The 18471-nt window shown below is 42.4% G+C and overlaps 1 pseudogene; it reads right to left on the bottom strand.

The window, feature by feature from the left end:
• Positions 1-284: 284 nt before the first annotated feature.
• On the bottom strand, positions 285-3050 carry LOC139024749 (piggyBac transposable element-derived protein 4-like; annotated as a pseudogene).
• Between the last annotated feature and the right edge of the window lie 15421 nt (positions 3051-18471).

The following is an 18471-nucleotide window of genomic DNA, read 5'->3' on the forward strand; positions in this document are numbered from 1 at the left end:
TAATTAAATGTTACACAGATATGATTCAATGTTGAGATAAAATTAGCTGCAACAATTTAAGAAATTATAAAATAGTTTGACTTTGTTTGTAAGCTTTCAAATGACATTAAACTCAACCAAACTCAATCTTTTCAGTAATGAAGACATATATGTCTCATGGCCGGGTGAGGTGTGTAAAATGGGTGAACTTTGAAACAGTCACTATGTGACCACTTCTACCATGAGCAAACTTATGGAAGGTTTCGTTTGTCCTCGTATTGTGTCTAGTCCCCGCGTCCTGCGGGTCACCCTGTCCCGTCCTGGCTAAAGGCCCAATGTGTGCAAGTGTAACAGTATGCGTGTGAACAGCCTTTGCAGATGTATTTCTTACACCTGCAGCACACCGTGTGTGTCTTGGAGTCCTTCTTGGGTGGGCAGAGCTGACACCTCTTCCTCTTACTTGCCCCGGTGGCCGGGGCAGCGAGCGGGGCAGCGGCCGTGCCAGCGGCGGGCTCCTCGAGCTGTTGATCACGAGCCGCCGTGGCACTCTGTAGGACTTTGACAAGTGCTGACGCCGCTTCGGTGCGGGGGAGAGCTGCCTTCTTTGGATCAGCGGCTTCACAAGTGCCTTTCCCAGCTGCTCGAGGAACACCCTGCGCTTGTTCCGCTTGCGAGGCATTGATCTCTCGCCATATGACAAAGGCGTTGTGGGAGGACACGTCGAGGATGTTGTGGAAGAGGACCAGGGGCCAGCGTGCAGTCATCCGTCTGCAGCTGTAGGTGCCGACCACCTTGTCTAGGTTGTCCACGCCGCCCTTGTTGCAATTGTAGTCTAGGTTGACGGCCGGCTTCCTGTCACGGCGATCGCTAATGTCTCCCTCTGTGTGCAGCGTGTTCAAAAGTAGCACGTTCTTGTTTTTCTTTGCCAGGTAGGACACTAGAGTGGCGGTGGGCGTGAAGGCAAACCTGGAGGACAGGACCTGTCTGCCCTTGGACTTGAGCAGCGCGGGCGGGAGTTCGGCCTTGTTCTTCCTCACCGTAACCACCATGGTGAGGTCCTCTCGAGGAGCCGCTGCCCCAGTTCGTAGGAGGTGAAGAAGTTGTCACAGGTGACATTGCGACCGCTCAGTCCCGTTGTCAGATCGAGGACGACGAGCATCTCCTGGTTCTTCTCGGGCCCTCCGCTGGCCGCCTTGCCGGTGTACACTTGCATCTTCCAAGCGTAGCTTGGCCACCCACGACTTGATGCCGTATTTCGCCGGCTTGCTGGGTATGTACTGACGGAAAGGACAGCGGCCTTTTGGAAAGGGGAGAAGAGTTTAGCCTCGTTACTGTCTCATTGGGGCCAACGGCCTTTTGTGTTAAACACGCTGCTACTGCTGCTAGTGCTGCCACAGCCGCTGCTACAGCCGCTACAGCTACTACCTATCTATAGACACACACACACACGCACGCACGCACGCACGCACGCACGCACAGTACCTCTGAACGGGACCAGTTGCTCGTCCACCGTCACGTCAGGCCCCGGGTTGTAGAGGGCCGGCTTGCCGTACCCTCCCACAGGTCCCAGACCTCTCTTATGGCTGCGAGTTGTCCCTGGCGAGTCTGGCGGGTCTCGACTGGCGGTCGTCGAATCGCAGCAGCCTCGAGTACCTGTGAAAGACCTTGAGCGGCATGGTGGCTCGGAACATGGTCCTGCCACTCTCGGCGTCCCACAGGCTGGCCGCGGCCTCGCCTCGGGACCTGTAGACGCCCGCTAGGATCAGCAGCCCTACGTAGGCGCGCAGGTCCGTGGCGTCCATGGGTCGCCAGCCGTCGCCATATTTTCTGGTCCCGTGCAGGTTCGTCATTTCCACAATTATCCTTTCTATCGCCGTTGTGACAAACAGGTGGAAGGCGGACGCGATGTCGCACGCCTGGGTCACGGCATAGGCGGGCCGTGGGGCCCGGAGTCTCGTCCTGGCCCGCGTGGCAGATCGCGCGGGCCCTGCGGCGGCGGCGGCCGTAAGCCACGGGGGACCATTCGATTTTGCCGTTTTTCGACAGCAACGGCGTCTCGCTTTGGTCCGGAGCCGAGTAGATCTCTTCCTCGTGTTGGTCCTCGTGCTCATCCTTGGGTCTTCTTCGGGCTCTTCCTCAGAAGGAGGGAGAAGAAGCCTCGTTGACCTCGCGGCGCTCGGGGTTGTATTCCTCCTGTCTCCTTCTCCTTCCCGGAATCTCCGTTGTCTCTTGGTCCAGGCTGATAAGATCTGTTCTAGAACTTGCGCAGCCGTGAAACGCACGGCCATGGCCGCTCGGCTCCTCTGATTGGGTCCACTGAGCGGCGGAAGAGCGCACATGGCACGGGTGGGGCGCCGGTTACTTTGTGTGTGTGTGTGTGTGTGTGTGTGTGTGTGTGTGTGTGTGTGTGTGTGTGTGTGTGTGTGTGTTGTGTGTGTGTGTGTGTGTGTGTGTGTGTGTGTGTGTGTGTGTTGTGTGTGTGCCGCTGACAATATTAGTAACATCTCTACGGCCGGCCGGCCAGCTTACGCGGGAGACCAAAACTGAAAATGCACGAGGCTCGCTTGCGCGTGTGTTGTAGCCGTGTGGCAGTTGACCCACCCCAGCCGAGCCACAATAACACTTGGCTGCTCTCTAGCACACAGCGGAGCATGTCTGACCTGTGTAGTGGCTGGCTGGGTCGCTCTGACCCACAGAGCACAGAGCGGGGAGTCACGCGTAACCTCGCCACACTCACAGACTCTCTACACTCAACGGCATATGCCTCGCCAGTGGCTGGCTGGGTCGCTCTGACCACGAGCACAGAGCACAGAGCACAACAATAACACTTGGCTGCTCTCTAGCACACAGCGGAGCATGCTGGACCTGTGTAGTGGCTGGCTGGGTCGCTCTGACCCACGAGCACAGAGCACAGAGCGGGAACCCTGGAAACACAGGGCCCTTGGGTCGCTCTTTCCCACGAGCACAGAGCACAGAGCGGGGAGCCCTGGAAACACAGGGCCTGGGTCGCTCTGACCCACGAGCACAGAGCGGGAGCCCTTGAAACACAGGGCCTGCATCACTCTGATCATAAGCACTTATTACATATACAATAATATATAAAATATTTATAAGTATTTATAGTACTGGCAAACATGTATAAGCATAATGGCTTATCGTGAAAATTACAAAGTGTTTCCAAAGAATCATTGTCGCGTGAGATTTGATACTGAGATTTGAAAAGATTTCACTGAGATCACTTTCTGAGGCATGGCAAAAAACGGGCTATTCCAGTTTCTATTTATGTGAAGAAGGAAGAGACCCAATCTGGATTATTTAGTATAAGAGGTGTGCCGGAAAACATTGCATGCATTCCTAATCACTCCCTTGAGTTACTTATAGACGTACTCACCAGGCAACCAGAGTAAGGACCATCACAATACAAGTCTATAGGGTAGGTTGGATTCAAAGAGTATTGTGATGTAAGCATTATGAGATGTATAGGTCCTATAACAGACCCTCACATTAGGATAAAATCAACAGTTTCACAGATTGAATCTCAATAAATAACTACACTGATCAAAAATATCAATGTAATGTCTAGAGGGACCAATACCAAGTGTTGGTTCCATGTTTCATGAGCTGAAATTATAGATCCAAAAATGTTCCATATCCGCAAAAAAATCTACTCACCTGACAGGTCTGACATATCAATAAGCTGATTAAACAGCATGATTATTGCACAGGTGGACCTTGTGCCACGGACAATAAAAGGCCACTTAAAAAAAAAAGAATTGTCACAACACAATGTCTCAAGTTTTGAGGTAGCATGCAATTGGCATGCTGACTACAGGAATGACCACCAGAGCTGTTGAGAAAAATGGAATGTACATTTTTCTACCATAAACCACCTCCAACATCTTTTTAGAGAATTTGTCAGTACATCCAACCGACTTCACAACCACAGACCACGTGAATGGTCTTTGTGTGGGTGAGCGGTTTGCTAATATCAACGTTGTGAACAGAGTGCCCCATCGTGGCAGTGGGGTTATTGTATGGGCAGGCATAAACTACGGACAATGAACACGACTGCATTTTATCAATGGCAATTTGAATGCACAGAGATAACGTCATGAGATCGTGAGACCAATTGTCATGCCATTCATCTGGCACCATTACCTCATGTTTCAGCATGATAATGCACAGCTCCATTTTGCAAGGATTTGTACACAATTCCTGGAAGCTGAAAATGTTCCAGTTCTTCCATGGCCTGCATACTCACTGGACATGTCACCCATTGAGCTTGTTTGGGATGCGCTGATCCATGCCCTTACCTTTTTTAATGTATCTGTGATCAACAGATGCATATCTGTATTCCCAGTCATGTGAAATCCATAGATTAGGGCCTAATGAATTTATTTCAATGAACTGATTTCCTTATATAAACTGTAACTCAGTAAAATCTTTGAAATTGTTGCATGTTGCGTTCATCTTTTTGTTCAGTATAAATAACTAACTAAATAAATGATATAATATCAGATATTGTACCTTTTTAAATGCAGATGCAGTTAACCACACAGTAGCTCACAAATATTTGAAAGTCAATTATTGTCCATGAGCAGGGTTAATCTGGTTCGGTGACACCAGCCCAGCCTTCTGTCCTGAATTATCATTTTCAACCTTCTTTTTTTCCCTTTTTCTTTCTTTCTTTCCTTCTTTCTTTCCCTCGGAGGACCTGAGCCCTAGGACCACGCCTAAGGTCTACCTGGCCTGATGACTCCTTGCTGTCCCCAGTGTACCTGGTCGTGCTGCTGCTCCAGTTTCAACTGTTCTGCCTGCGGCTATGGAACCCTGACCTGTTCACCGGACGTGCTACCTGTCCCAGACCTGCTGTTTTCAAATATCTAGAGACAGTAGGAGCGGTAGAGATAGTCTGAATGATCGGCTATGAAAAGCCAACGGACATTTACTCCTGAGGTCCTGACCTGTTACACCCTCGACAACCATTGTGATTATTATTATTTGACCCCGCTGGTCATCTATGAACATTTGAACATCTTGGCCATGTTCTGTTATAATCTCCACCCGGCACAGCCAGAAGAGGACTGGCCACCCCTCGTAGCCTGGTTCCTCTCTGTGTTTCTTCCTAGGTCCTGGCCTTTCTAGGGAGTTTTTCCTAGCCACCGTGCTTCTACACCTGCATTGATTGCTGTTTGGGGTTTTATGCTGGGTTTCTGTACAGCACTTTGTGACATCAGTTTATGTAAAAAGGGCTTTATAAATAAATGTGATTGATTGATCATCAGGTGCTCATCATATTTATTTCCAATCTGGGTGGTTTGAGCCCTGAAAGCTGATTGTCCGAAAGACGTGGTGGAAAGTGAGACGTCCAGAATAAGCCAAATGACTAAATAAAGGAAACACTTGAATAAATGAGGGATACAAAGTATATTGAAAGCAGGGGAAGGGTTCAGGTATCTCTGTTATGGGTGTGTGGTGCATTTCTCTGCATAGTTTAGGTCCACTCAACCCCTTACAGGGCCAGAATTCATTGTGTCAAATCGGAGGGCATTTGGTCCGGACCTCTGGCAGTCTCTATGGGGGTACTACAGGGTTCAATTCTCGGGCCGACTCTTTTCAATGATGTCGCTCTTGCTGCGGGCGATTCCCTGATCCACCTCTACGCAGACAACACCATTCTGTATACTTCTGGCCCTTCCTTGGACACTGTGCTAACTAACCTCCAAACGAGCTTCAATGCCATACAACACTCCTTCHGTGGCCTCCAACTGCTCTTAAAGGCTAGTAAAACCAAATGCATGCTTTTCAACCGTTCGCTGCCCGCACCCGCCCATCCTGGACGGTTCCGACCTAGAATATGTGGACAACTATAAATACCTAGGTGTCTGGCTAGACTGTAAACTCTCCTTCCAGACTCATATTAACTTCTTTGGGGTACCCCACCTTCTTCTCAATTTCCGCCTAAAGACATACCCTAATCTAACTGCCTGTAGCTCAGGCCAAGAAGCAAGGACATGCATATTCTTGGTATCCTTTGAAAGGAAACACTCTGAATTTTGTGGAAATGTGAATTGAATGTAGGAGAATATAACACAATAGATCTGGTAGAAGAAAATACAAGGAAATAAACATACGTTTTCTGTTTTTTATTGATGCTGTATCATCTTTCAAATGACCAAGAATAGCCAAACATACAGATAGGATGCTGTGGACGATTTGAATGAAGAACATAATATGGCAACAATAGCTAGCTGAGCAAGGTTTTAGACAGATAACTTCAAAAATGAGCGAGCTACATGACATTGAGCATGAAGTCACCCAGGTGTCCCACACAAATGTACCCAAATGTACCCAAGTGGCCGAATTGTTACAGTGATACATTTTGAAGGAAAGAACTATATACAAAATACATAAATGCTATTCTAACACACCCCAWTTTTTTTTAAATATATATATATATATGAAAAAAATATATAAAAAAAATAATAATAATAAACAAACAAATAACAAGGGTAACTATTTACACATTTTCTATTTACAATAATGTGAAGACCCTCAGTCCTCTACACAATATTGTGCTGCTGGTGCCATGGCCAATAGCAGTCTCTTTCTGCTGTAAAGCAGAGGCTTACTGAACAGGTGGTGCAGGTGATGGGGCATTTGCTGTGACAAAGGGCACAACGACGTCTCCCTACTGTGCCCTTTTTGCCCTGAGGCACATTCATGCCTGCAGAGATGAATCTGGGCAGGTGAACACCACTGGTTGGAGCAGAAGGTGCTGCAGTGAACTTGTTGTAGCTAGCAAGCTCCTGGATGAGCAGCTCCCTGAAGGCTAGCTGTGAGATGGGGGGCTGTCTCTATCAATTTCCTCTATAATTTGGGTTAAATGTGTATACCTAGACTTTGTTTTAGCTTTTCCTGATTTATTCGCCATAATTAAAAAATATAAACTTGTTGAAAATGCTATTGAATATGTACTGCTATGCGTAACACTTGTGGCTCCGTCAAGTAGGATTTGAAATGGCGAATGAACCTCTTTTACGCCAGAGTTTACGACAAAGGCTGGTCTTCAAACGTATAACCATTACACATTGCCGTTTACCTCAGCTCATTGGCTATCTTCCAAGCTAGATTTCAAGATGATCAGTGGTCATTGGGCCAAAATACAGTCAAGCAACGATAGACCGGTCCTACCATTGGTGCGCAATGAGGTCATTGATTGGTGTCTTCAAATCGGTTTGTTTCGGCCAATACGTCCCGGGAAAAGAGCCATCATGTATGGTTGTGTTAGTATCAACCAGAGGATTGCAATGAAACCAACCATGACTGGATAAACGTTTGTTTAGTGTGTGTAATTACCACGAACGCTTCGTCCAAAGTTGAATGAGATGGAAATCACGATGCAACCGGTTTACAAATGTTTCGTGTTAGGCTATAAAAATGGATTTTATCAAACAAAATGAACATTCACTGTGTAGTTAGGACACTTGGCATTGCCACCAGAGGAAGATCTTCAATGGTAAGCGATTTATTTTATTGTTATTTCTGACTTTCGTGACGCTAATGCTTGGTTGGAAAATGCTAGTAATACTTGTGTGTGTGGGGCGCCGTCCTCAGAAAATCGCAACGTTGCTTTTGCAGTAAACCTTTTTGAAATCTGACACAGCGGCTGGATTAATAAGACGTTCATCTTTTAAATGATGTAAGATACATGTATTTACAAGAATGTTTAATACAACGAATGGTGTATTTAAAATGTTAGCTCTCTACAGTTTCACTGGATGTTGGCCTGGTGGGACGTTAGCGTCTCACCTACCCTAGAGAAGTTAAACATCTCCAATCCAAAATCAAAAACTAGAATCGGCTTTCTATTTCGCATCAAATCCTCCTTCACTCACGCCGCCAAACTTACCCTAGTAAAACTGACTATCCTACCGATCCTCGACTTCGGCGATGTCATCTACAAAATAGCTTCCAACACGCTACTCAGCAAACTGGATGCAGTCTATCACAGTGCCATCCGTTTTGTTACCAAATCACCTTATACCACCCACCACTGCAAACCTGTATGCTCTCGTCGGCTGGCCCTTGCTACATATTGGTTGCCAGACCCACTGGCTCCAGGTCATCTATAAGTCTATGCTAGGTAAAGCTCCGCCTTATCTCAGTTCACTGGTCACGATAACAACACCCACCTGTAGCACACGTTCCAGCAGGTATATCTCACTGATCATCCCCAAAGCCAACACCCCATTTGGCCGCCTTTCCTTCCAATTCTCTGCTGCCAGTGACTGGAACGAATTGCAAAAATCGCTGAAGTTGGAGACTTTTATTTCCCTCACCAACTTTAAACATCAACTATCTGAGCAGCTAACCGATCGCTGCAGCTGTACATAGTCCATCTGTAAATAGCCCACCCAATCTACCTACCTCATCCCCATACTGTTTCTATTTTATTTACTGTTCTGCTCTTTTGCACACCAGTATTTCTACTTGCACATCATCATCTGCTCATTTATCACTCCAGTGTTAATCTGCTTAATTGTAATTATTCACTCCTATGGCCTATTTATTGCCTACGTCCTCATGCCTTTTGCACACACTGTATATAGACTTTATTTTTTCTACTGAGTCATTGACTTGTTTATTGTGTTATTGGCTTGTTTATTGTTTACTCCATGTGTAACTCTGTGTTGTTGTCTGTGTCACACTGCTTTGCTTTATCTTGGCCAGGTCGCAGTTGCAAATGAGAACTTGTTCTCAACTAGCTTACCTGATTAAATAAAGGTGAAATGAATGCGGAAGAATTTCTATCCTGGTGGGAAGGGTCTCTTCCAGGATGGAAATGCACCCATCATCAGGGCAAAGTGGTCACTGTATGGTTTTATGAAAATTAAAGCGATGTAAACCATATGCCATCGCTGTCTCAGTCACCAGATCTCAACACAATTGAAATACTTATTATCCCTAATTCATTAAAGTTTCCTTTATTTTGGCAGCTGTTTCGCCATCTAGAAAGTGGGCTAGATTAACCCCATAATAGGTTATGTGAGCGAATGTTTTTGAAGAGGCTGCTATGACGTGGTATCATAAGGGTCTTTGGGGTGAAGCTTAGTGATAAAATGTGTAAAAGTTACCAAGATGATTGGAACATTCATAGGAGGTTGAAATTATGACCAGAATATCAAAGAACACCATGTAATAGCTAATTGTTTACCACAGTTTATATAACATGTTAGGTGATATTGTTTCCTATATAATAAATGCATGTGTGTGGTTTTATGATTTTTAATTACCCAATTTGTGTTATATGTAATTACACATACAGTACCAGTCAAACGTTTGGACACACATGCTCATTCCAGGTTTATTCTTTATTTTTACTATATTCTACATTGTAGTTCTTCAATTGTAGCCACCCTTTGCCTTGATGTCATTTTTGCACACTCTGTATATTTCACAGTTGTAAACTAACAACAATGTTTACCTACACTGTAATTACAGTGTACCTGACTTTGTAACACCCCATCCAAAATCTACAACTACAGGTGCCAGTGCCCAGTCCTCAGACCAATTGTAAATAACCGCACTTGATGAATCAGGTGAGAGAGTAGATAAGGTGACACATTCTAGAGAAGCATTTAATGACTCAAAAACCCTTAGATCTTTGACTGCACCCAATCTATTCATCTGTGTAACCACAGGTATCTATCTCTCCATATAACCACAGGTATCTACCAATGCATCAATCAGCATGTCAGTCTGCCCATAAATATATCCACCAAGGAGGTTACAAAAGTTATTTTCCATTTATGAAAAAAATCTCAATTTCACCAACTCGATCCCCTCAAAATGAATTTTCAGCATCTTATACATCTATACACAGATATCCATCCTAAAATCCTGTCAATATCTATCAAATTATCAAAATAATTATCCATCAATCCATGTTTAAAGGCCTAGTGCCTTGAAAAACAACAAAACAGCAGCCCAGTCACTAGGTTCTAAGTATTCTTCAAGAATCAATAATAGGTATAAAACATTTATTTAAATGTCAAAAAAATATTAATTTAAATGATCAGTTAATTGATTTTAGATCATTTTGGCTGTAGCGGAACGAAACAACTCAAGTTGTGTAAGGATAACAGCTAATGCCAGATGCGTTGTGTGTCTGGTATCTGTGTCTATTATAGTATTCTGGAAAAGTCATGACTCATAGGCGTTTCTAGGATTTAAAGACATTGGGTTCTTAGCCCAAAGACAGTAGCGGTATCCGGGGGCAACCCCCCCCCCCTCGCACATGTTTTTAAAATAAGAATTTCCAAAGCTAAATGCATGAATTCGGTGCACTTTGAGATGAACATTAAGAGATTAGAACATTGAGAGATTACATTTTTTTCATGATAACTTGCACCTTCCCACCTGCCACAGCCAACACTGACTGTACTCAATTACAGTAGCGACTGTGGGTCTCTCTACTCTGGAACATATACATCTACAGTGTATTACCAAAAACCTCCTTACCACTCAACAACTTCAAGCTCTGACCTGCCCAATGAGCCAAACTAGAATCCCACAGTACCCAAACACCCTTGCTGTCTCTCACACACACACACACACACACACACACACACACACACACACACACACACAAACACACACAAACACACACACACACACACACACACACACACACACACACACACACACACACACACGCACACACGCACACACACACACACACACACACACGCTGTAATTAGAATCCATAGAGCAGCTTTAAGTATTACAGTCCACTTGTTACAGTCCAACGCTCCTCTGCCTCCCTCCATTGCTTTCTCTGTGTCAGTCTCTAAGTCTTCTATGTTGCTGTCTCTTTTGTCTACCCTTCTCTCTCGTCTTGTCCTGGTTGTAAAAAGTGTAAAAGTAAACAGTTGTTTTAAAAGTAATTCACAATATATATATTTTCACCTCACCTGCACATTCTTTGTAAAGCATGTTTTACTTTGTCACTGTTTATATTTCATTTGTTATAATTTGTGCAAATAAAACTAAATAGAATCTATAGAGCAGTGTAAAATGATACAGTCCACTCTGTGCTCAACCTACCTCTGTTTTCTCTCCATCTGCCTTCTTCTGTGACTTTCTCTGTGTCTTGTCTGTTGCTGTCTCAGGTACTTGTTTGTTACTGTCTCCTTTGTCTATTCTTGTGGCCTGTTCTTCTGGTATCCTATTGCTGTGTTTTTATTTAGTTATTATMTATTATTTAACCTTCATTTAACTTGGAGTCAGTTCAGAACAAATTCTTATTTAGAATGTCGGCCTACCCCGGCCAAACGCAGACCACACTGAGCCATTTGTGCACCACCCTATGGTACTCCCAATCAAGGCTGGATGTGATTCAGCCTGGATTCAATCCAGGTACTGTAGTGACCTCTCTTGCACTGAAATGCAGTGCCTTAGAACGCTGCGCCACTCGGGAGCCGAGATTTGGTGTGTCTCTCTCCATCATATCCTACTTTTCAGTTGCTGAATCTGTGTTTTGTCTGGTGTCTCTCTCAATCATCTACTCTTCAGTTGCTGTTTCTGGGTCTTTTCTGGTGTGTCTCTTTAGTTTTGCAATCCAAAATGGTCAAGGGGATACTTGGATACTTAGCTTAACTTGTTCTGAGCCTGTGTCGGGGTCACCTAAATCATCCACTTCCCTACCAGTTGCCCCTGGCTGCTGCTGTTCTAAGGGCTCCACTGGCCTGCTGTTCTCTTTGTTCTCCTCCTTGGCTCATCTGCAATGTAGCAAGGTAAAGTTGCATCATGTTATTCGTTAAAAAATGACTGTACTGACACGACCAGGGCAAGTCAGCTGTAAAGAAATGCAAGTGTCCGCACAACATGACAGATAAGAAGCTACATAGCCCCTAGTCTATATGAATATTAAAAGACATGAGCCCCACAAATACCTGTGGAATGGAATAAGTTATAGGATTCATTTAATTTAGTCAGTTCTACCAGCTGATGTGAGATTTTTATATTAAATAACATTTGAGGACACATACCTTAAGGGCACATGTATTTTCAATATTTTGTTCACCTTAGTTCAGAGCGATTCATTGAAATGTTGGTTATTTATCGGGTTTTTAAACAATCAAATCACCGACGTCGGTTGAATTATTTTAATTCCGCTTAGTAGATGTTTTTTCTTCTGTGAGCTCAATGTGCAGTTTCTCTAGAGCGAAATCAGATCAAGCCCGAACTGTGCAATGTTGTAGGGAGTTGTAGTTTCCAACAGGCCAATATTCAATATAGTTTAGCACAGAAAATGTAGTAAATAACTACAATGACCATAATCCATTAATTGCCTACTTGTACAGTCGATGGGTATAATGAAGAGATGCTCAAGACTCTTGCTTCGCCTCTTCCTCTCTGGTGTGGGGCAGACATGGAGAGGGAGAGAGAGAGACAGAAGAAAGCACATCAAAAGGGAAGAGCAGCAGTTGCTTCGTGAGGTATCTCCAACTGAAAATACATGATCTAACCTAAGTGATTGATAGTTGGTATTCAGCAGTTATAAAAGTATGCCTTATTTACTTTGAAGAACTAGTAAAATAGTGATTTTGTCATACAGCATAGGCAGCAGCTCTATAGAGATGAGATGAATGAAATCATAAAGTCATCAAATAAAACACATGTAATATGGAGTTGGATAAAATTCAACCTGCCACAATCAACAGCCTGATCAACTCTATGCGAATGAGATGTGTCGCGCTGCATGAGGCACATCGTGGTAAAACCAGACGCCGTTTTTTTGATACACTCCCTTAACTTTTTTTCAAAGGTATCTGTGACCAACAGATGCATATCTGTATTTCAAGTCATGTGCAATTATCTGTGACTTGAGGTAAAACCGGTAGGGCAAATAATTTCAATACCTCTTATGTGATTTGACAATTAACAAAAACAAAAGATAGGAGGRTGGCACTGATGATGTCTTTACACAGTGGGTTAGGGTAGATGGATTTTCCGSGGTGGAGGAATGTTTAGGAATGTTCTCATCTATAAAAAGGGCCTAACCAAACACATTGAAGCCACCCAACCAGTTGAAAAGCAATTCCAATATTAAGGCTGCTAATACAGTCTGAGATTCATATTGAGTATACCTGCCTTCTCCTGTCTTACTGGCATTACCAATCGTGAGGTGATAGAGAGAGAAGAAACTGTACCTTCTACTGTACTTTCGGACCTATTTACCTGGTTGACGATCACCTTGTGAACCTTTTGAGAGTAGAATTTCAAGTGGACTTCATTTATTTATGTCAAGAATTTCAGGTGAGTGGAAATGGGCATGCAAGATACTGAATTTAGTGTAAGAACGCTAGCATTGCTTTATAAAGTTATTTATAATTATCCAACTAATTTCTCATTTCATTGTCATGATAGTACTTGTGCATTCCGTCGTCATAAATTCAATAGTTTTTTTTTATCTGCAAACTTTATACACACATTTATCTGAACAAAAATAGCAGTTGAGTGAGAAATAACAAACATTCTTAATATCAAGATAGTTCATGATGTTGTCATCAAAATAGGTATTTGACAGAATGTAATTTGAAAATACAAAACAGTAATGAAGACTCAAACATTGAAATTCCTCTCAAAATCAGTGAGTGTTATTTCACCAATCCAATAATATCACATTCAATTATCTTTCCACCAAGTAGACCTGTAGCCCCTAACATCATTCATTTATATCTGCCAAATCAATCAAGAAGGTTACCAAGTCAGTTCAAGAAAGTACATCAGACGCAATAGGATTTCATTATACAGTGCATTTAGAAAGTAGTTATTCCACATTTTGTTGTGTTACACCTATCTACACACAATACCCTGTAATGACAAAATGGAAACTCTGTTTTTAAGAAATGTTTGCTAATTTACTGAAAAGGAAATACAAAAATATCTCATTGACATAAGTATTCACAACCCTGAGTCAATACATCTTAGAATCAGTCTTTCTGGGTAAGTCTGTACACCTGGAATGTACAATATTGGGAATGTACAATATTTATGTATGTCTTGCCTTAGATTTTCAAGAACATTTAAGTCAAAACTGTATCTAGGCTGCACAGGAACATTACATTTCGTCTTAGTAAGAAACGGCAGTGTATATTTCGCCTTGTGTTTTAGGTAATTGTCTTGCTGAAAGGTGAATTTTCCTCCCTGTGTCTGTTGGAAAGCTGACTGAACAAGGTTTTTCTCTAGGATTTTGCATGTAGTTAGCTGTATTCCATTTATTTTTATCCTACAAACTCTCTAGTCCTAGCCAATGACAAGCATATGACATATGACATGAAGCCGCCACCACTCTTGCAGCGTCCTATTAAACGTGTCTAAAACGTTATTATCTTCTGTGAGCATGGCAACCATGTTCTGTGTATGTTTGATGTGGCGTTGATGGAATATTCTCCTAACCCTCAGACAACTGAACACAAGAATGTTCTTGCAACGTTCTCATCAAACTTGTCTAGAACGTTAAAATTGTATATTCTGAGAACATGGCAACCCTGTTCTGTGTATGTTTGGTGGGACGTTGGTGGAATATTCTCCCAAACCTCAGAAAACTGGACATGAATGTTCTTGCAACGTCCCATGAAACGTGTCTAGAACTTTAATATATTATATTCAGAGAACATTTTTAACCACATTCTAGATACGTTCTGCTAGGCATTTTAAGGGAATGTTCTCCTAACTTTAACACCAAGACATGCTAAAAAGGCTCTCAGAAGGTTTTTGCTAACATAGATAGAATATCTCCTAACTAACTGAGATTTGGAAACTCAAATATGTGACTATCAAATCGTGCTGTACTTGCATGAGAAGCAAAATAAACCGCAGGTTGTTTTTTTCCCCAATGAAATTTGGCAGAAGCGGCAGTCGGTTCCTTTATATGGGCTCATAGTAATGGCTGGAACGGAATCAATGGAATGGTATCGAACACATCATACACATCGCCCCAGGGCTTATATTTAAACTCTTCGGAAACATGGGTCAGAGACGTAGGCCCTAATTAGATTGTGTAAAGTAACACAGTCAAAGAAGGTGATTCACTTCTTTAGCTCTAAGGAATAGCATTCCACGGGGGAGGGACAAGGTGGTTACCTTCGGTCGCCAGGCCTCTTCAAAGAGGAGCACACAACTTCACACACTCATTCCCATTCTCAAAGGAATTTTTTTACATCTTATATACTGCACAATGTTGAAGAAAAGTTTCAAATGAAATCACACAGCGGGATAATAATAAGGTTTACTGTATTTCTGCACCTTGCACACTATACATTTTTTATTTTATTAACAGATAACCAATAATCAAGGATTGTGCGTAATTCTGAAATTATGATWAGGGTTTACCTGTATTTGCAACAAGTATTAAAATATTTTATGAGATTGGAAAACACATTGGGAGGGATGTTAGACTATTCCCCCATGCAGAATCTTTCCAGATCCTTGATAGCCTTCGCCTGCGCTTATGGACTACCCTCTTCGTTTCAAACCACAGGTTTTCAATRGGTTTCAAATCTGGAGACTGAGATGGCCATTGCAAAATGGTAGATTTTTTGGTCAATTAACCATTTATTTGGCAATTTTGATGTTTGCTTTGGGTAATTGTCTTGCTTGAAGATCCACTTGCAGCCAAGTTTCAGCTTCTTGGCAGAGGAAACCAGGTTTTTGGCTAAAATGTCCTGGTACTGGATAAAGTTCATGTTGCCATTGAACTTAACAAGGACCCCAGGACCAGCGGAAGCAAAATAGCCCCAGAACATCAAAGATTCACCAACATATTGTACAGTAGGTATGGGATGCTTTGCATCCTCCTTTTGAGGCCAAACCCACCACTGTTCCAAAAACACATTTTCATGTGATCACGTGATCTTATGTGAAGTTAATGTGACAACATGTAAAGCAACGTGATATCTTGAAACTACCCACTGGGGATTTTTGGGGGGGAATCAACGTTGTTTCCACATCATTTCAACCCAAAATATCTATGTAATGACGTTGAATCAACACGCAAAACTGATTGGATTTGCAAAAAGCTATAAGGGAATTTTATTATTTTTCATCCTACTTTTAACCTAAATCCAATGWTATGGTGAAATGTTTTGTTGATTTTATGTTGAATTCACGTTAGTTGACAACTCAACCAAATGTAAATCAAAACTAGACATTGAACCGACGTCTGTGCCCAGTGGGTATACATGAAAACGTGATTAAATGAATGTGAAATGATATGGTTTTTCTGTAAGGGTTAACATTTTGCAATTGCCATCTGAGTCTCAGGACWTGAACCCCAATGAAAACCTGGGGTTTCAATTGAAAAGGGCAATCCATAAACTCTGACAAAGCAAATCTAGGATCTGGAAATATTATGCATGGAGGAATGGTCTAAGATTCCTCCCAATGTGTTCTCCAATCTCATAAATCATTTTAGAAAAAGGCTCAGTGCAGTTATTCACGGAAGGGGAGGGTGCTAGTGTATTGAAACTTTTTGAGAAAAAAGGATTACTTCTTAAACAAAATATTTTTCTCTGAGCAATTGTATTAGTAGTGTTATTATATAATCTTCAAAAAAATACTATACAATAGTATTTGTGTTATTTATTTCATACAGTCTTTTCGGCTCATCTTTATCAATGGTGCAAATAATTTCCGTTATGTATGTGAATTATGGTACGAAAGATTTGATATCTCAGGGTATCGACAACCATTGGGGTGAGTGTGTAAACATATCCACATGCCAAAATGTACATATATTGTACGAGGCAGAATATCAAATTATAGTTCCAACATTTATGTGTAGAAAACTTGATATCATCTTTCTCTCTTAGGTGGTGGAGATATGGCTAAAATCAAGATGAGATCCAGAGCTACACTGCTCTGCCTAACAGGTAAGAAATGAGAGCAGAACATGTTCAACTTCTGTGAGATTAAATAGTTCCTGATGTTCACAGTGTAAAAAAAATGTGTAGAAAAAAAGATGTAGTGTAAATGATCAAATCGTTAAAATTCCAGTGCAGTCAAAAATGTGATTCTCCTGTGTTTTATATATATTTCCACACTATGAGGTTGGAACAATACTGTGAAACTGAAATTTGTTGTGTAAGAGCTGCTTGAAAAGGCCACTTTAAATTTGAGCCTGTTCTGGTGTGATGTAGCTGTGGGCTTCCATGGTGACGGCACCATACATTAAATTAGATAATAGATCAATAAGAAAGAGATACACAAACCTCTCCAATAAAAGGACATTTTCTGTTTTCCCACCGCACTCAGACCAAGTTCTTGCTTGAGAAATTGCTCTTTGCTAATTTAAAGCAAACACAGTTAGATACATAATTGTTTCCCAGACATGATTTGGTAGTGAGATAAAAATGGCTGCATTGAACCTTTAAAAAATGGGCATAGGAGTTAGTTGACAATGGATGGGTTGAGAGTGGGTTGATGAGTCCAAGACCTGGTTTCTGCGGCTTCAGCACAGAGTGAATTTTTTTTAAATCACTTCAATTTCAAAATGCAAGAGCAAAATGTGTCCACTCCAGGTAATTTACGTAATTTTCTAAAGTTTTACAGAAATCCCGGTTGGAAGATTCCAGGAATTAGGAGGGAATAAGCAGGAAATGTTGAAACATCCGACCAGGATTTCTGGAAAACATGCACATTTTGGGGCAGTTACCATAGTTCTCCAACCCTAGTCACAACAATGATTATCTGACAATCAGTGGCATGTGCCACTGGGAGCACACATCAAATTATTGCAGTACCAAAGACTCAAAAATCTCAATTGCATTTCCTTGATTCCTTGCATCCTCAGTCCTCACCTCCTTTTCAAAACCCATTGGATGAGAAGGTCCCAGGGGAGGGACCTCTTCTGCAATTGAGATTCTCCCAAGTTTAAACGTTCAGACGCCTTCGGGTCTTGTGTCCCTGGCAATAACTTTGGCTCTGCCCACAAAGGTTATTGATCCTCCCCTTGAACTCCTTCATGGGGGGCTTATTGGTGCTGTCATTTGTGACTGAGATGCGAGGGCTTGCTATTTTGACCAATCGTTACCATATAACACATTACCAATAACCGCACAACTCATTTTTATGTAATGCCAAATGTAAGAAATACAGCAGGTAGAAATTATTTAAAAAACTTGTCATACAGGCTGTATCTCTGCCTACTTGATTGGCAATAGCTCAGATACACATTAAAATCCTCTTTGGTCAATTTCCGGATATGTAACTCAAATAATAAAATAAATCCCTRTACAAATCAGTCTGTTTAAGCAAGAGATGTATTTTTGGATGGGCTGCGTCTCAATCGACYGCGTCCGCTGATATCGGCCTTTCGCATCTGCGGTGAAAGGTGGCAGAGCTACAGACCATAAAACATCCCAAAAATCTTCTAAAAAGTAAACTCTGTAGCGTCCGAATGGTTTACAAACTATTGAACCCACT

The sequence above is a fragment of the Salvelinus sp. IW2-2015 genome, unplaced genomic scaffold (assembly GCF_002910315.2).
Source record: "Salvelinus sp. IW2-2015 unplaced genomic scaffold, ASM291031v2 Un_scaffold1835, whole genome shotgun sequence".
NCBI lineage: Eukaryota > Metazoa > Chordata > Actinopteri > Salmoniformes > Salmonidae > Salvelinus > Salvelinus sp. IW2-2015.